The sequence below is a fragment of the Staurois parvus genome, unplaced genomic scaffold, assembly GCF_062004578.1.
Source record: "Staurois parvus isolate SC_StPar_1 unplaced genomic scaffold, SC_StPar_1.0 ptg003334l, whole genome shotgun sequence".
NCBI classification, from domain to species: Eukaryota; Metazoa; Chordata; class Amphibia; order Anura; family Ranidae; genus Staurois; species Staurois parvus.
The window spans coordinates 112,358-128,651 of record NW_028321130.1 but is presented as its reverse complement, the minus strand read 5'-3'; the positions used below and the strand labels follow the sequence as shown (position 1 = coordinate 128,651).

At 41.4% G+C, this 16,294-nt stretch overlaps 1 long non-coding RNA gene across 3 annotated transcripts in view; it reads left to right on the top strand.

Annotated features, from left to right (window-relative positions):
- The window catches only part of LOC149428308 (uncharacterized), a 38,247-nt gene extending 24,539 nt beyond the window's left edge, over nucleotides 1–13,708 (top strand). For 2 of the 3 annotated variants that reach the window (XR_016310787.1, XR_016310789.1), the window contains exon 6: nucleotides 13,469–13,708. This is a non-coding gene — a long non-coding RNA (uncharacterized LOC149428308). Of the gene's footprint in view, nucleotides 1–5,439; nucleotides 5,516–13,468 lie in introns of all 3 variants that reach the window. The other variant, XR_016310788.1, reaches the window with a different exon arrangement.
- The last annotated feature ends 2,586 nt before the right edge of the window (nucleotides 13,709–16,294 follow it).

The window sequence follows — 16,294 nt, the reverse complement described above, 5'->3', positions numbered from 1 at the left end:
GGCATGGGCGATGATACTTCTATTTTGCTCCTGACTAAAAATAAGCAGTGGCTGTAGGGCCAGTTATTGGGGAGGGTGGGGAAATAACAGGGATTGTCAGTGTTTCAGTGTTAAAACCCTGCAAAAGGATTGTGGTGCAGAATTCCAATGGGTTACATTTAAGAAGACTTAATTGGGAGAATCCTGTCATTTCCAGTTGCTTTATGATGTTGAGTGAGTGTGCCCTGATCTCCCAACCTACAGTCAGTTGGGCAGGTTAGAAGTCCCAGTTGTTAAGTCTTTACCTGCTCAAATATTACTTTATCCTGTGAATTGTTGAACACATTTAAGTGCTTTCCAATTCGTCCATCACTACTCCCTAGACCAGTGGTCTCCAAACTGCTGCTCGAGGGCCATATCCAGTCCTTTACTTGCCTTTATCTAGCCCTTTGGACTTCCAAATTATTATGCAAATGATATTTTTCTCATTTACCTAAATAATTGATGTAAATAACAGTCGGCATAATTCTCATGTTATCAACTATTAAGAGTACAATTCAAATTTGATTGAACAAACCTCCTAATGATAACAGGATTTTTTTGAAACCTAAAACACTTACAATGCGCTGTTCCAAATTATTCCGCACAGTAAGTTTCAAAACACTTTATAGGTTGTAAAGAACTGAAAATTGTAGTTTCTTGTGTTTGCAGCATATTTACTGAAATCAAAAGCTATTTCAATCAAACTTTTAACAACATTTTAACAGGTCACGTTACATTTTAACATGGGACCCTTTATTTGATAGCAGCTTTACAAGTCTTGCATCCATTGAACTTGTGAGTTTTTGGACAGTTTCTGCTTGAATTTGTTTGCAAGATGTCAGAATAGCCTCCCAGAGCTACTGTTTGGATGTAAACTGCCTCCCACCCTCATAGATCTTTTGCTTGAGGATGCTCCAAAGGTTCTCTTTTACAAAAAGCTTTATTGAAAAATAAGCAAAGATGAACAGACAATCGTAACAAAAATTCAATGACCAACATTTACATAGTACAATAAATGAAGGGAAGCTGGTGCAAGGCATGCATCAATAAAGGCAAAATCGGAAAAGTTTACATAGGTGCCCGGAGGGAGGGGATGGGGAGGGAGGTTGGGAGAGAACGGGCAACAGACCTTTGTGGGCAATGATAATGTAAACTCCAAAGGGAAGTATTGCTATATCAACATTATAATAAACAGGAAAGGCCCGAGAAAAGGCCGCATCAAAAAACAGCACATATTCATGACCTAGAATTTAAAAAGAAATCTAGATTGCATAAATAGCCTTACGAATGCAGCGTAGAGAACAGGAGGTACAATCCGTAAATTATGTTTAAGAGCAGAGTAAACAGAAGAGTAGAAAAAGACAAATAGTAGAGAGACATGGACAACACACACAGACACACCACAAAAAAAAAAAAAAAAAAAAAAAGGGGGGAGAGGGAGGGGCCCCGGGGGGATCACAGCAGAATCCATCCTCATATCGATAGAAGGGACTGGTCGAATCTCGAGGGCTGGGCTACGTCCAGCCAGGGACGCCATATCTGCAGAAATTTTGTATGGGTATCCAATAATATGGCCGTCAGTTTTTCATTGACCATTATGAAGTTCATCCGGTTTTTGACAGCCTCAAAGCTAAGAACAGGAGTCTTCCAAGCCCTCGCAATCGTCAACTTAGTTGCCATAAATAAATGTGATGCCAGTTGCCGTTCAGAGCGGAGAAGGCCCTCTGGTGGTTTAAATAGAAGCGCTTCATATGGATTACGCTTAATGTCTGTATGAAGAATAGTGCGGAGGAGGGCATACACCCTAATCCACAACCTGCTTACCTTAGGACAAGTCCACCAGATATGTGCCATGGTACCTAATTGCTGACATCCCCGAAAACAAACCGGGGAATAGGTAGGAATAAAACTAGCTAGACGGGCAGGCGTATAATACCATCGGTATAGAATTTTGTAGGCATTCTCAAGAATAATAACATTCCTGGAACACTTAGATAATGTTTGGGTCATGAGCTGCCAGTCTTGTTGATCCAGGGTTCCCCCTAATTCCGACTGCCAACGCTGATGGTAGGAACGAACCGGAGGGGTTCTATATGACATAATGGAAGAATAAATCAGGGAGATCAGACCTGGAGCATGAGGTCTATGTCTACACTGGCTTTCAAAAGGGGATAAACGGTAAGGTCCTGGATGCGTACGTATTAGAGTATGAATAAAGTGACGAAGTTGAAGATAACCAAAATGTTCTCGGAGGGGAATGTTATAAGAAGAACGCAAAGTGTCAAAGGTAATTATTCTGGTGGGGGATAGGAGTGAATGAATATCATAAAAACCATGTGTCTGCCACCAGACAAACTGTCTAGGGTTCTCCTTACCCGGAGGGAATAATGGGTTATGCAATAGACGTAGCAGAGGCAGATGAGGAGAGATAAGGCCAGCGGAGTATTTTATAGAATCCCAAAGACGAAGCGAAAGTGTCAGCGTTGGGCTAAGATTAGATGGACGCTGAGCATTAGGGAGCCAGGGCAAGGAGGGGAGCGGTATCGGGTGAGAGTCCATCATATCTACTACAGCCCACAGGGGGAAATGGTGAGAAGCATGAATATGAGCTAAAGGGGCAATGTTAGCCGACAAATAATAGGACTGGAGATTTGGAACAGATAACCCGCCCGCATTCCGCCGCGCAAATAAAATGTGCTTGCTAATTCTAGGTCGAGAGGAGCCCCAAATAAAGGACAAAAGTTTTCGCTGATGTATACGCAATATATGCGAAGGTACTGAAACTGGCAGAACACGAAATAGGTGTAATAGTTTAGGAAGGTAGGTCATACGGATTGCATTAATTCTGCCAAACCATGATAACGGGAAATGGGACCAAGAGGACAAAAGCTCAGTCAACTCATGAAAAACAGTGGGAAAGTTAGCCTGATACAGTCCATCATATGTCGGGGTAAGCTTAATTCCTAGATATGGTAAGGCCGAAAGCCATTGGAAGGGGAACGTTTGCTTCAAAGTAGTCAGAAGTGATGGTGGGAGGGTAACTGACATAGCTCTTGATTTAGCTGGATTGACGTGTAAACCTGAGAGGGTGGCAAAAGAATCAAAAACTGCTAGTAAATTAGGCAAAGTAATCCCCGGATTCGAGATTGACAATAATATGTCATCCGCAAACAACGATAATTTATGTTGGGAGCCCGCCACATCGATTCCCTTAATATCAGGATGTACACGGATTGCTTCTGCCAACGGTTCCAGGGCTAAGATAAAAAGTAAAGGGGAAAGCGGGCAGCCCTGCCTAGTACCTCTAGCAACCGAGAACGTAGAAGACTCAAATCCGTAGTATCTAAGCTTCGCTTGAGGGGATGTATATAGTGAAGAGATCCATCGCAAGAAGGAAGGACCGAAGCCAAAACGATGGAGGACCGACAGGAGATACGGCCAGGATAAAGTGTCAAAAGCCTTGTTGATGTCCAAGGATAAGAGCATCATATCGATTTTACGAGTATGGGCCAAATGTTGCAATTGTAAAATACGTCTAATGGCATCTCCGGCCTGCCTATGGGGAACAAATCCCACCTGATCCTTTTTAATCAGACGAGAAAGGAAGGAATTCAATCGAGTAGCCAAAATCTTAGTAAGAATCTTCATATCGATATTGGTAAGAGAGATAGGCCTATAATTAGCCCAGGAAGAATGATCTCGGTCCGGTTTAGGGATCATAACTACATTAGCAGTTAAAGAGTCCGGGGAAAAATTTGAACCTCCCTTCACCGCATTAAACATAGCGGCAAGGTGGGGAGCGAGCACATCAGCCAATTTCTTATAATATAGTGCCGTGTATCCATCAGGACCTGGGCGTTTGCCTGTTTTCAGTTCCGCTATACATTGCAAAACTTCAGATACTTGGATATTGCGATCCATCATATCCTTATGGGCCGGTGTTAAAGTAGGTAATGACAAACTAGATAAGAAGTCAGAAATAGACTGAGGGTCAGCCCGGGTGGGATCAGAGTAAAGTTTAGCTAGTCTGTGCCGGAACTCCTCTAAAACCGTTACTGGGTTGCTCGTAAGGGTATTGTGACGAGTACGTAAAGATATCGGTTTAGGGTGTTGCGCAAAAGAACGCAACCTACGGGCCAACATAGAGTCTGGTTTGTTAGCTTTGCAATACCACTTCTGGCGAGTCCAACGTAAGGAGCGCTCAGCCTCATCTGTTAAACACAGATCCAACTCCAAAGGTTCTCAATAGGATTGAGGTCAGGGGAGGATGGAGGCCACACCGTGACTTTCTCTCCTTTTATCCCCATAGCAGCCATTGATGCAGAGGTATTCTTTGCAGCATGAGATGGTGCATTGTCATGCATGAAGATGATTTTATTACGTAAAGCATAGTTCTTCCTTCTGTACCAGGGAAGAAAGTGGTCAGTCATAAACTCCACATACTTTGCAGAGGTCATTTTTACACCTTCGGGGACCCTAAAGGCGCCGACTAGCTCTGTTCCCATGATTCCGGCCCAAAACATGACTCCACCACCGCCTTGCTGACGTCGCAGCCTTGTTGGAACAGGGTGGCCGTCCACCAACCATCCACTACTCCATCCATTTGGACCATCCAGGGTTGCACGACACTCATCAGTGAACAGGACTGTTTGAAAATTAGTCTTCATGCATTTTTCTGCCCAATGCAGCTGTTTCTGCTTGTGAGCATTGGTTAGTGGTGGCCGAATAGAAGGTTTATGCACAGTTGCAAGACTCTGGAGGACTCTACACCTTGTTGTCCGTGGGACTCCAGAGGCACAAGCAGCTTCAAATATCTGTTTGCTGCTATGTAATGGTATTTTAGCAGCTGCTCTCTTGATCCGATGCATGGATCTGGCAGAAATCTTCCTCAATGTGCCTTTATCTGCACGAACCCGTCTGTGCTCTGAATCAGCCACAAATCTCTTAATAGTGCGATGATCACGCTTAAGTTTTCGTGAAATATCGAATGTTTTGATACCTTGTCCAAGGCATTGAACTATTTCACTCTTTTTGGCAGCAGAGAGATCCTTTTTCTTCCCCATATTGCTTGAAAACGGTGCTCTGCTTAATAATGTGGAACGCCCTCCTTCAGTAGTGTTTCCTTAAATTGGGCTCACCTGCTAATCCGAGGTGTCCGAGATTGTGTTCAGTGATCAAAAGAGCCCTGACACACAATGCCATCCATGAGTTAAACTGAAAAACAAAATATTTAATCTTTGTGACACTTAAATAGAATTTGCATAATAATTTGGAACAGGGTGTATTCCTCCCTCTGACCAACAATGAGGTATTATTCCTCCCATCAGTGATGGACTATTCCTTTCACTGACACCAGCTATGTTTTTTGTGTTAAGTGTTAAGCTAAGTGTTTTTTTTTTTTTTTTTTTTTTTTTTTAGATTCCTGGAAGTTTGCAGGAATGGTCAGTGATAAGCTGGTGGTTACTCGGCAGGGAAGAGACCCAGACAGACACAGGTGGATATACCGTATTTTTTGCTCCATAAGATGCACCTAGGTTTTAGAGGAGGAAAACAAGAAAAAAAATATTTTGACCCAATGGACTGCAGACATAATACAGGAGATGACCAGAGACTGCGGACATACTACAGGAGATGACCAGAGACTGCGGACATAGTACAGGAGATGACCAGAGACTGCGGACAAACTACAGGAGATGACCAGAGACTGCAGACACAGTACAGGAGATGACCAGAGACTGCGAACACAGTAGAGGGGATGAGCAGAGACTGCGGTCACAGTACAGGGGATGAGCAGAGACTGCGGTCACAGTACAGGGGATGAGCAGAGACTGCGGTCACAGTACAGGGGATGAGCAGAGACTGCGGTCACAGTACAGGGGATGAGCAGAGACTGCGGTCACAGTACAGGGGATGAGCAGAGACTGCGGTCACAGTACAGGGGATGAGCAGAGACTGCGGTCACAGTACAGGGGATGAGCAAAGACTGCTGACACAGTACAGGGGATGAGCAGAGACTGGTGACACAGTACAGGGGATGAGCAGAGACTGGTGACACAGTACAGGGGATGAGCAGAGACTGCGGACCTTTGGGGAGGGAGGGGTAGCAGGTACCCACTCCCACTTGCACTGAGTTGTCCTCCCTCCCCGTCTTCTGGGACACTGACAGGTCCCAGAAGACTGCTGGACCACTCACAGAGAGCAACACTTCTCATGCATGCGCAGTGGGCACCCGGCTGTCACAGCCTGGTGCCCACACTAAAGATGCCGGTGCTGGGAGAGAAGACTGTAGAGCTCTGGACCGAGGAACAGGTAAGGGCTCTGCTGCAGAGAAGAGCCGAGTGGCCGGCCAGGTATTCTGACACGGCGGCAGCAGGAATACCAGACCGGCTGCTCCATATTCGCTCCATAAGATGCACAGACATTTTTCTCCATTTTTTTTTTTTGGGGGGGTAATGCATCTTATGGAGCAAAAAATACGGTATATCAAATGTCTTTTTCCAGCCAATTGCTTTTCCGGGGGGTTTCACATTGTTTCTAATATATGGGTAAATTTAAGAGCTGTTTTGAAAGATGGATGGGTCCCTATTCAACTGTGCATTTCCTAGCCCCGTGGAAGACCACGCTTTTAGGATGGTCTAATATTTAATAAAATACAGCCTGTGAATTGCCCAGGGAGCAGCATTAACATTGTGGCTTGTAGTACATCCATAATTTTATACTAATAAGCTGTGTATTGGGTCTGTGCACAGGATGGGTCTCTCCATGGTGTTTGGGTGACAGGTTCTCTTTGATAAAATTCAACCTTCATTCTTCCTTGCAAAGTAAACGCATGAAGGTTAAATTAATCTGCACATTCAGGATAAAGCGACATAAATGGTGAATGCTTGTGAGCTATTATGAAATGAGGTGTTCAATATGTGACTTTAGATGTCCTTATTTCTCACGTGAGGTTCGCTGGCACTTGCACTGACTCATATGCTAGTGTATATATAATATTTTCAAAATAGATAGTGCCGCGCTCCCATGTACCAATATGTATATCTTATACTTTCAAAGTGCTAATGAATAGCTTTCAAGATACTGCATGTATCAAACAATTATTACTAGTGACTCAAAACATCATTGTGAATATTAATCTTCATGCAAGTGACATTAATAACTGATAATCCTAAGGTGATAGTGCCTATTAAAGTACAGTGATATACAAATCAGAAATACTCCTCTATTCTACTGTGATCCTTATATTTATATTGTGCAAACACATATATATTATGTGCACGTGCTTATGATATATTCAATAAAAAAAAAAAAAAAAAAAAAAAAAAAGTCTTTCAAAATAAATGTGCAGGTGGATTCTTGGTTCCCTCTCGCCGAGTGCTTAATGGTCTCCCTATGTGCTCACCTCTATATTTGCCTGAATAAATCCAGGCAAATACACTTTTTATCCTTCCAGGATAGATGGGATGGAATGATGCTCTTGAATTATCTCAGAAGGTGGATGTGGATTTATATTTGTTCTCCTGTAGCTGCTCATGAGTGGGTATACTGACCATCTCTCTGAGGATCTCCCAATTCCCCTCCTGGGGCTGTTTCCTTTTCCAGTCCTCCTTATATCAGCTCAAAGGGTGTTGTTCAATTGAGAAAGGAAGACAAACAGACCATAGTGTCTTATCCTTGTGCAAAAAGGGGGTTTATTGCTGCCAGTTGCACAGTAGTATACAATTGTAGTCCAGCATAAATGTGCTCTGCCTCTGTTCCTGCAGTGCTGTCTACCTGTGTCTGTATTCAGATCACCGAGCCTCTCCAGTGCAATGTCGTGACGTCAGAGCCCCTCCCCTACGCGTATCGTCACAGGGTCACGTGACTTCATCAGGGGGAATGATTAGATGCCACGACTATGCTAATACTCCTATTTATATCTCTCGGCCGCCTTTTTACTGGAGCCCAATGGGCGCGGCCATTTTCCCAGTGATTTTCTTAAACTCTATGTATGGTGAGTGTTTACACCTGTGTGTCTACTCAAATTATAACGTGATATCTGTCTGCCAGACATTGCTAACTGGGTCAGCTGTGATCTGTCTCTTGCTCTGCAGTTTCTAAACAGTGGCTGTTGGCTATACATTATATTGCTGAAAGTATACCTATTAGGCTAAATTAAAACCATGTTTTATTAATAATACAATATTAAAAATATAAAATTCAAAATTATAAATTTAACCAATAAAATAAAATAAAAAAAAAATATTTTTTTAAAAATCAAATAATAAAAGATAATAAAAAAATAAATAATAGAAAACGCATGTATGTTACTTCTCAAGTAACCTATTTGTCATTAATTATCTAATTCCTTCAATTTTGAGATATTATTTAACTTACATCTTTCTTTACATCTGGGTTTTGGTTTTGTATTTAAGAAGGTATTACTTGAGGATATGATACTTGATATAACTTACATGCGTTTTGTGCTAGTCATAAATTCTCTAATTCTACCCTAAACTCACTCCACATATTCCTAAATTCATGTCAGATACATTACTTCAATCCCCAATCTATATATATTCAACGCCTCAAAGTTAGATTGGGAACTATTTCTATACTTATTTGTTACTAATAAAGCATGTAAGGTCAAACTCCTTATTTAACCCATTGGGAGCCAGACAGCCCATTTCATAGATCCACTTCGATTCTTTCTTGCTAATTTCCCTTATCAGGTTATCTCCCCTCCAGTGTTGTACATGTTTTTCTACACCCCAGAACTCTAATTTTCTTGCATCTTTATTGTGGTATTTTTTGAAATGCTGCGATAAGTGGTGATACTTGTATCCTCTGTTTATATTATATACATGTTCTTTTATTCTTTCCCTTAACATCCTTTTCGTGCGTCCAATGTAGATGAGATTACATGGGCATTTGAGGGCATAGATAACCCCTCTTGTATCACATGATATAAATTGCTGGATGGTGTATTCCTTTTCATTTAGGGGGTTCTGAAATGTAAATCTTCTCCTGGGGTTATTTTTCAGTCTGATGCAACTATAGCATCTACCACAGGTATAAAACCCTTTTCCTTGAAAAAAACTAATTTGTTGATGTTTAACAGGTGGTGCTATTATACTCTTCACCACTTTGTCCCTAATATTTGGAGCTTTTGTATATATAAACCTAGGTATTGTGGGAATATTATTTTTCAGGTGCTTATCTAATGCTAAGATCTTCCAATGTTTCTTTATTATGTTTTGTATTGATTTATACTGGGTATTATAACTCAACACTACCGCCAATTCCTCCTTTTCAGTATTCTCTTTATGTTTGTCTGCTATTAATACATTCCGGTCCATAAGGCCTATTTGCTCCCTTTCTTTTTGTATTATTTCTTTCTTATATCCTTTATCAATAAATCTTTCTGATATTATTCCACTTTGTTCTACATAGTCTTTCATGTTTGTACAGTTCCTTTTTAATCTAATAAATTGGCCTCTAGGGATATTGCTTAGCCACGCTTTATGATGGCAGCTATCTATGGGGATATATGAGTTTCTATCAACAGATTTGAAATGATTCTTGGTATACAATTGTAATCCCTCTTTGTAGATTTGAATGTCTAAAAAATTAATAGAAGTTTCATGTATGTCATAGCTCAGTTTTATATTGGCTTCATTCATATTTAAATCGTTATAAAATTTCTCAAGTTCTACCTTTTCTCCACTCCATATCACCAAGAGGTCATCAATATACCTTTTGTATATTTTTATTCCTGGGTTCTTATTTTTGAACACTGATTCATCTTCCCATTTTGCCATATAAAGATTAGCGATGCTAGGGGCGAATTTAGCGCCCATAGCAACTCCTTTCCTTTGTGAATAGTATGTATTACCATACCAAAAATAATTATGAGTAAGGCAGAACTTTATACACCTTATGATGAATCTGTTGTGTCTGGTGGTGTTATTTCCATATTTATTAAGTGCCCATATAGCTGCTTCTATAGCCCCCTGATGGTCTATGTTAGTATACAGTGCTGCTACATCTGCTGTACTTAAAAGCGTGTTTTTATCTGTCAGTGTATCCTTCATTTCTTGTATCACATGTTTTGTATCCCTTAGATATGCTGTAGTTTTAGTGACCAATGGTTGTAGATGATAATCTACATATTCACCTAACCTCGCTGTGAGTGAATCTATTCCATTAATGATGGGCCTACCTGGCGGGTTGGTGTTGTCTTTGTGAATTTTCGGAACTGAATACATGATAGGTAGCCTACATACTGATGGTATTAGATATTGATGTTCTTTCTCATTAATAACTCCTTTCTTTTTCCCTTTTGTGACTAGTTTGATAAGCTGTTTCTTATATTCCTTAATAGGATTACTGATAAGCACTTCATATGTGTCTCTGTCATTAAGCATATCTGCCATTACTGATTCATAATAAATCCTTGATTGTATCACTATACCCCCTCCTTTGTCTGCTGGGCGTATTATTATGTCATCCCTCTTTTTCAATGAATCTAAACCTCTCTTTAAATTCACCTCTATTTTAGGTTTTTTAATTTTGAGAGATTCTAAATCTTGTAATACCATTTGTTTAAATGTGTCTATATATTTATTATCTCCAATCTGGGGATTAAACACTGATTTGTTTTTAAGTTGGCTATGCATAGTATTTTCTGTTGCTCCTGTGTTGTGTGTAATGGGGTTGTTGGCATAATACTTTTTAAGATTGAGTTTCCTGATCAATTTCTGAATGCTTACATATGTATCAAATTTATTTAATCCCTTTTGTGGGGCATACTTAAGACCCTTGCTAAGCGCATGTGTTTCTTCTTCTGTAAGGGGTAATCCACTGATATTGAAAATGCCTTCTCCCTTTAATTCCTTCTTCTTTTTTTGTTGTGACCTTCTTCCTCCTCTTTTCCCTCTCTTTCTTGTGTGTGTTGTGCTTCTTCTTCCCTCCCCCCTTGGGGATTCAAATCCCATCCTAAAAAAGGATTGGGGAGGGGTGAGTTGAATTCTTCCCTTTCCAGGGGTGAGTACCTGTTTTGTGTGGGTACTTGGTAGGGTTTGTTCATTACTGGGTATTGTGCTTGGTATTGTGCTTGGTATTGTGGCCTTTGTGGTTTAGGATAATATGGGCCTCTATTATAATCAGGTCTCCCATAGTATTCTTGTGTGTAATATCCTTGGGGGCCTCTCTGGTTGTGGCCTCTGTTGCCATTATAATATGGTTTCCCTCCTTGATATGGTTGATTCTGTGGGGGTCTATATGGTCCCGGATTATAATATGGTGGTCTCCAATTGTTGGGGTTCCCTCCTTTATACTGTGAATGTCCCTTATTATCTTTATTGGGTGTTTTGAACCCTATTGCTTTTTTAGGGGGTGGTTTCTCATTGGTTTTCACTGGTGTAGATTCTGTGGATTTGATCTCATTGGAATTAGGGTTAGTCTGCCATTTGAATACTGATTTTTGTTGGTAGTCCTGGCTTACCCTTTGAAATTTTTTCTTTTTCTTATTCTTAATTTCTGTGTCTTTTTTCTGGACATTTTTATTCAACTGGGATAAGTATTTTGTAAACTCTGGGTGATCTTTGATGATCTCTAGCTTATTTTGGTACTCCTTTATTACTTTTTCTATTTTTCTCATTTTTCTTTGTTTTCTTTTTATTAGGAATTGTAAAACCTCCATTCCTTTTTCACTAAAGAAATTGTACCATTCTTCCCTATCCCCCTCCTCCAATAAACCATCATTGATAGGTAATTCCCATCTAAGCTTCCTCGGGATCATTCTTTCTTTTATATATTTTTCCATGGTGGCTATATCCCACCAAATATTAATTTTCTTCTCCATAAGGCTCCCTAATTTTCTAAATGTATTATTAATTCCTGGATCCTCCTGTTCTTCTCCTAGAAATATATTGTTAAGATCTAGTTCTCTGTTCTCCAAGAATGTGAAAACCTCCATAATTTCTACTAACAAGTGATAAATGAGTGTGAATAAATATAAATGGTGAATGCTTGTGAGCTATTATGAAATGAGGTGTTCAATATGTGACTTTAGATGTCCTTATTTCTCACGTGAGGTTCGCTGGCACTTGCACTGACTCATATGCTAGTGTATATATAATATTTTCAAAATAGATAGTGCCGCGCTCCCATGTACCAATATGTATATCTTATACTTTCAAAGTGCTAATGAATAGCTTTCAAGATACTGCATGTATCAAACAATTATTACTAGTGACTCAAAACATCATTGTGAATATTAATCTTCATGCAAGTGACATTAATAACTGATAATCCTAAGGTGATAGTGCCTATTAAAGTACAGTGATATACAAATCAGAAATACTCCTCTATTCTACTGTGATCCTTATATTTATATTGTGCAAACACATATATATTATGTGCACGTGCTTATGATATATTCAATAAAAAAAAAAAAAAAAAAAAAAAAAAAAAAAAAAGTCTTTCAAAATAAATGTGCAGGTGGATTCTTGGTTCCCTCTCGCCGAGTGCTTAATGGTCTCCCTATGTGCTCACCTCTATATTTGCCTGAATAAATCCAGGCAAATACACTTTTTATCCTTCCAGGATAGATGGGATGGAATGATGCTCTTGAATTATCTCAGAAGGTGGATGTGGATTTATATTTGTTCTCCTGTAGCTGCTCATGAGTGGGTATACTGACCATCTCTCTGAGGATCTCCCAATTCCCCTCCTGGGGCTGTTTCCTTTTCCAGTCCTCCTTATATCAGCTCAAAGGGTGTTGTTCAATTGAGAAAGGAAGACAAACAGACCATAGTGTCTTATCCTTGTGCAAAAAGGGGGTTTATTGCTGCCAGTTGCACAGTAGTATACAATTGTAGTCCAGCATAAATGTGCTCTGCCTCTGTTCCTGCAGTGCTGTCTACCTGTGTCTGTATTCAGATCACCGAGCCTCTCCAGTGCAATGTCGTGACGTCAGAGCCCCTCCCCTACGCGTATCGTCACAGGGTCACGTGACTTCATCAGGGGGAATGATTAGATGCCACGACTATGCTAATACTCCTATTTATATCTCTCGGCCGCCTTTTTACTGGAGCCCAATGGGCGCGGCCATTTTCCCAGTGATTTTGTGGTTCACCATAATGCCAACCTCCACAAATGCAAATACTTTCCTGGTTTTTGCTCCTCAGCCAATCTGTTCAGTTGGAAATGAAAGTAAAGCCCCGAAGGAGTGGTGTTTGTGAAGTCATGCTGGTGCTTGTTGAAGGGGGGGAATTGTTGGGAAAGGGTGAGGGATTACAGGAAACATTGATTTTCTCTTTTTTTAATCAACATACAGGATAAATTTAAAGTGATGTAAGGTTGTACTTTTTTTTAAGGCAAACCGCTCCAATCCTCTTCTTTTTTGTGTCATGTCCTCCTGCAGTCAATTCAATTTGTTCATTCTTCTTCTCTTTTCCAACAGATGGAGCGCAAGACTCCATGTCACTACCTGGGAACCATGAATGCTGTGCCCAGTGGGATGAAGCTCCATGACCTCAGAATCCCCATCCTCCTTCCCTCCTGATCACTGCAGTAAAAGTCGCCAACAGACTCATTCCATCCATCCATCCATCCTGCATTGCTGCTCTGTGCACCTTCATGTACGTAGTCATGATTTCTGTGTGCAGTGTTTAATTTTATTAAATTTAGACCTTTCCCACTGGCTGCTGTAGTTTTTCTTCTAGTTTGTGGTGAACAAACAAAATGCTATTCGTGTTAGCTACAATAGACTTGCTCAGTATCTAAACCAGCGGTCACTAAATGGCGGACCACAGTCCGAGAACGGCCCCAAAATGCTCCCTTCTGGACCGCCAGCCTGCAATGACAGATCTGCCGCTGAGCAGGGCGGTCCTCACAGCAACATGACATCACGTGTGTGCGCCCCGCCCCTTGCAGCTCACTGTCTCTCCGGCTCCCTCTCCCTGCCTGTACACAAGCATTCTTCAGCAAGGATCCTGACACAGCTCCTGTCTGCCCTTAAGGTAGGGTGTAGTCTTACAGGGGCACTCTGATGGGCACATTTAATGTTAAGGTGCACTGTGATGGACACAACATAGAATGTGCCCATCAGAGTGCCCCTTACTATAAATGTGCCCATCAGAGTGCCCCTTACTATAAATGTGCCCATCAGAGTGTCCCTTAATATAAATGTACCCATCAGAGTGCCCCTTACTATAAATGTGCCCATCAGAGTGCCCCTTACTATAAATGTGCCCATCAGAGTGCCCCTTATTTTATGTTAAGGGTGCACTCTGACGGCCCCATGTTATGTTAAGGGGGCACTCTGATGGCCCCATGTTATGTTAAGGGGGCACTCTGACGGCCCCATGTTATGTTAAGGGGGCACTTTGACGGGCCCATGTTATGTTAAGGGGGCACTCTGACGGGCACATACTGTGGAAAGGGGCACTCTGATGGGGAATATGATTTAAAGGGGTACTCTGAGTGAAAGGGGGCACTCTGATGGGAATACCTGATGTAAGGTGGCACTGTGATGGGGACACCTGTTGTAAAGGGGGCACTCTGATGGGCACACCTGATGTGATGGGAATACATGATGTAAAGTTGCACTCTGATGGCGACACTTAGTGTAAGGGGGTGCACTGATGGGCACACTCTATTTGGACCTCGGCCAGAAGAAAATTTTAGTGACCGGACTTCTTGAATTTTAATTCAATACCCCTGATCTAAAAAACTGTTATTGATCATCCTAAATTGGTGTAGTGACTCCTCCTGGCTAGAAAAGGAAAAACCTCCAGCACAGAGGTGGGCTGATATTACCCCAGGGTGGATCCATGGCCGCAGTGGAGAGTTACAGTGATGAAGGGCACCTAGCACTTTAGTATTTTATAGTATTCTGCTCTGGCTCATAAGAGAGAGAGCATTAGGGATTGAGATACCTCCAGCAACATGGGTTCAAAACGTCATCACACTCTCTGAGGGCAGACTCCAATCTTCCTCCAACAGGACTTCTTTTCCTGGCTCTCCAGCTTGGGTACTGTATGCTCCTTGACCTGGCAAGGCAGCTTGAGGATTTTCCTTGTGGTTTACCAAGACTGACATAAATATCTATAATCTAGTATTGCTGCAGCTCCCTTGTTTATTGCCCTAAGCGTCAGTGATTCCTAGTAGCAGCAGCCAGGAACACCAACACTGAGTTTAGGGGAGAGCCAAGTAAAAGACTATTGATCAACCTGGCAGAACTAAATTTACTAGTCACCTCTGTTTATGGCAGGGTGGCTACACTGGGCAAGTTGAAATGAGCAGATCGGTTATCAGGAAAAAACACATAAATACATTTTAAAAAAAAAGGTGAAATTATTCTTTAACTCTGTTTTGCAGATAAAAAAATGTGCATTTATTATTTATTTTTTTACTTGGAGCCTAGAAAGCATTGCACCCACAATTAGCAGATACAGGTGCCATGCAGGACTCCTGTAGACCTGTCAGTGTATCTGTGTGCTCCTACCTCATACAGGCAAGATGATACACACTGACAGACAGGAAGAGACAAAGAACTACCACAGTGCTCAACAGCTCCGTGGTAGTTCATTGAGAACTACAAGCCAACAGCCGCAAAGGCTATCCTGACTTGTAGTTTTCCATTCACTGAAATCTGTAAATGAATGATGCGACCGAGCAGGAGGAGCCCCACATGGTTGCATTTAAAAAAAAAAAAAAATAGTAACCGCTATCAGGGGAAAGATCTGCTCGCTGTGACTAGATGCAGCAGAGCGGGCCCCGGGAACATGTTGCATGTTCCCAAAGATTAACTTATCCTTTAACTTTGAGTTAAACCTGCATGCCAGAGATGGAGGCAGCTGATGTGATGTGCAACTCGCCATCCTTACTGGAGCTGTTGTATTCTCAGCCTTACTTTTGGCATTTTTATGTGGCTGACCAGTAAAGAGGGGGGGGGGTAGGATGAAACCCAAGCTTTCCCATGCAATTATTTTGCAGGTAAAACAAATGTGCATTCATTCATTTATTTATTTGTTTTGGTGCATGTAAAACATTGCACCCCGTGATCAGCAGATCGCTGGTGCAATGACAGGCTCCTGCAGGTTGTCATTGTATCTGTCTGCTCGTTCCTCATATGGACAGGCAGTTACATGATGACAGGAAGACTCAATGAACTGCCTAGAGCACTCACTAGCACCCTGGTAGTTCAAGAACTGCAAGCCGTCAGACGCAAAGACTGTTGATACTTGTAGTTCATTAATTTACATTCTGACCACACGGCTGCATT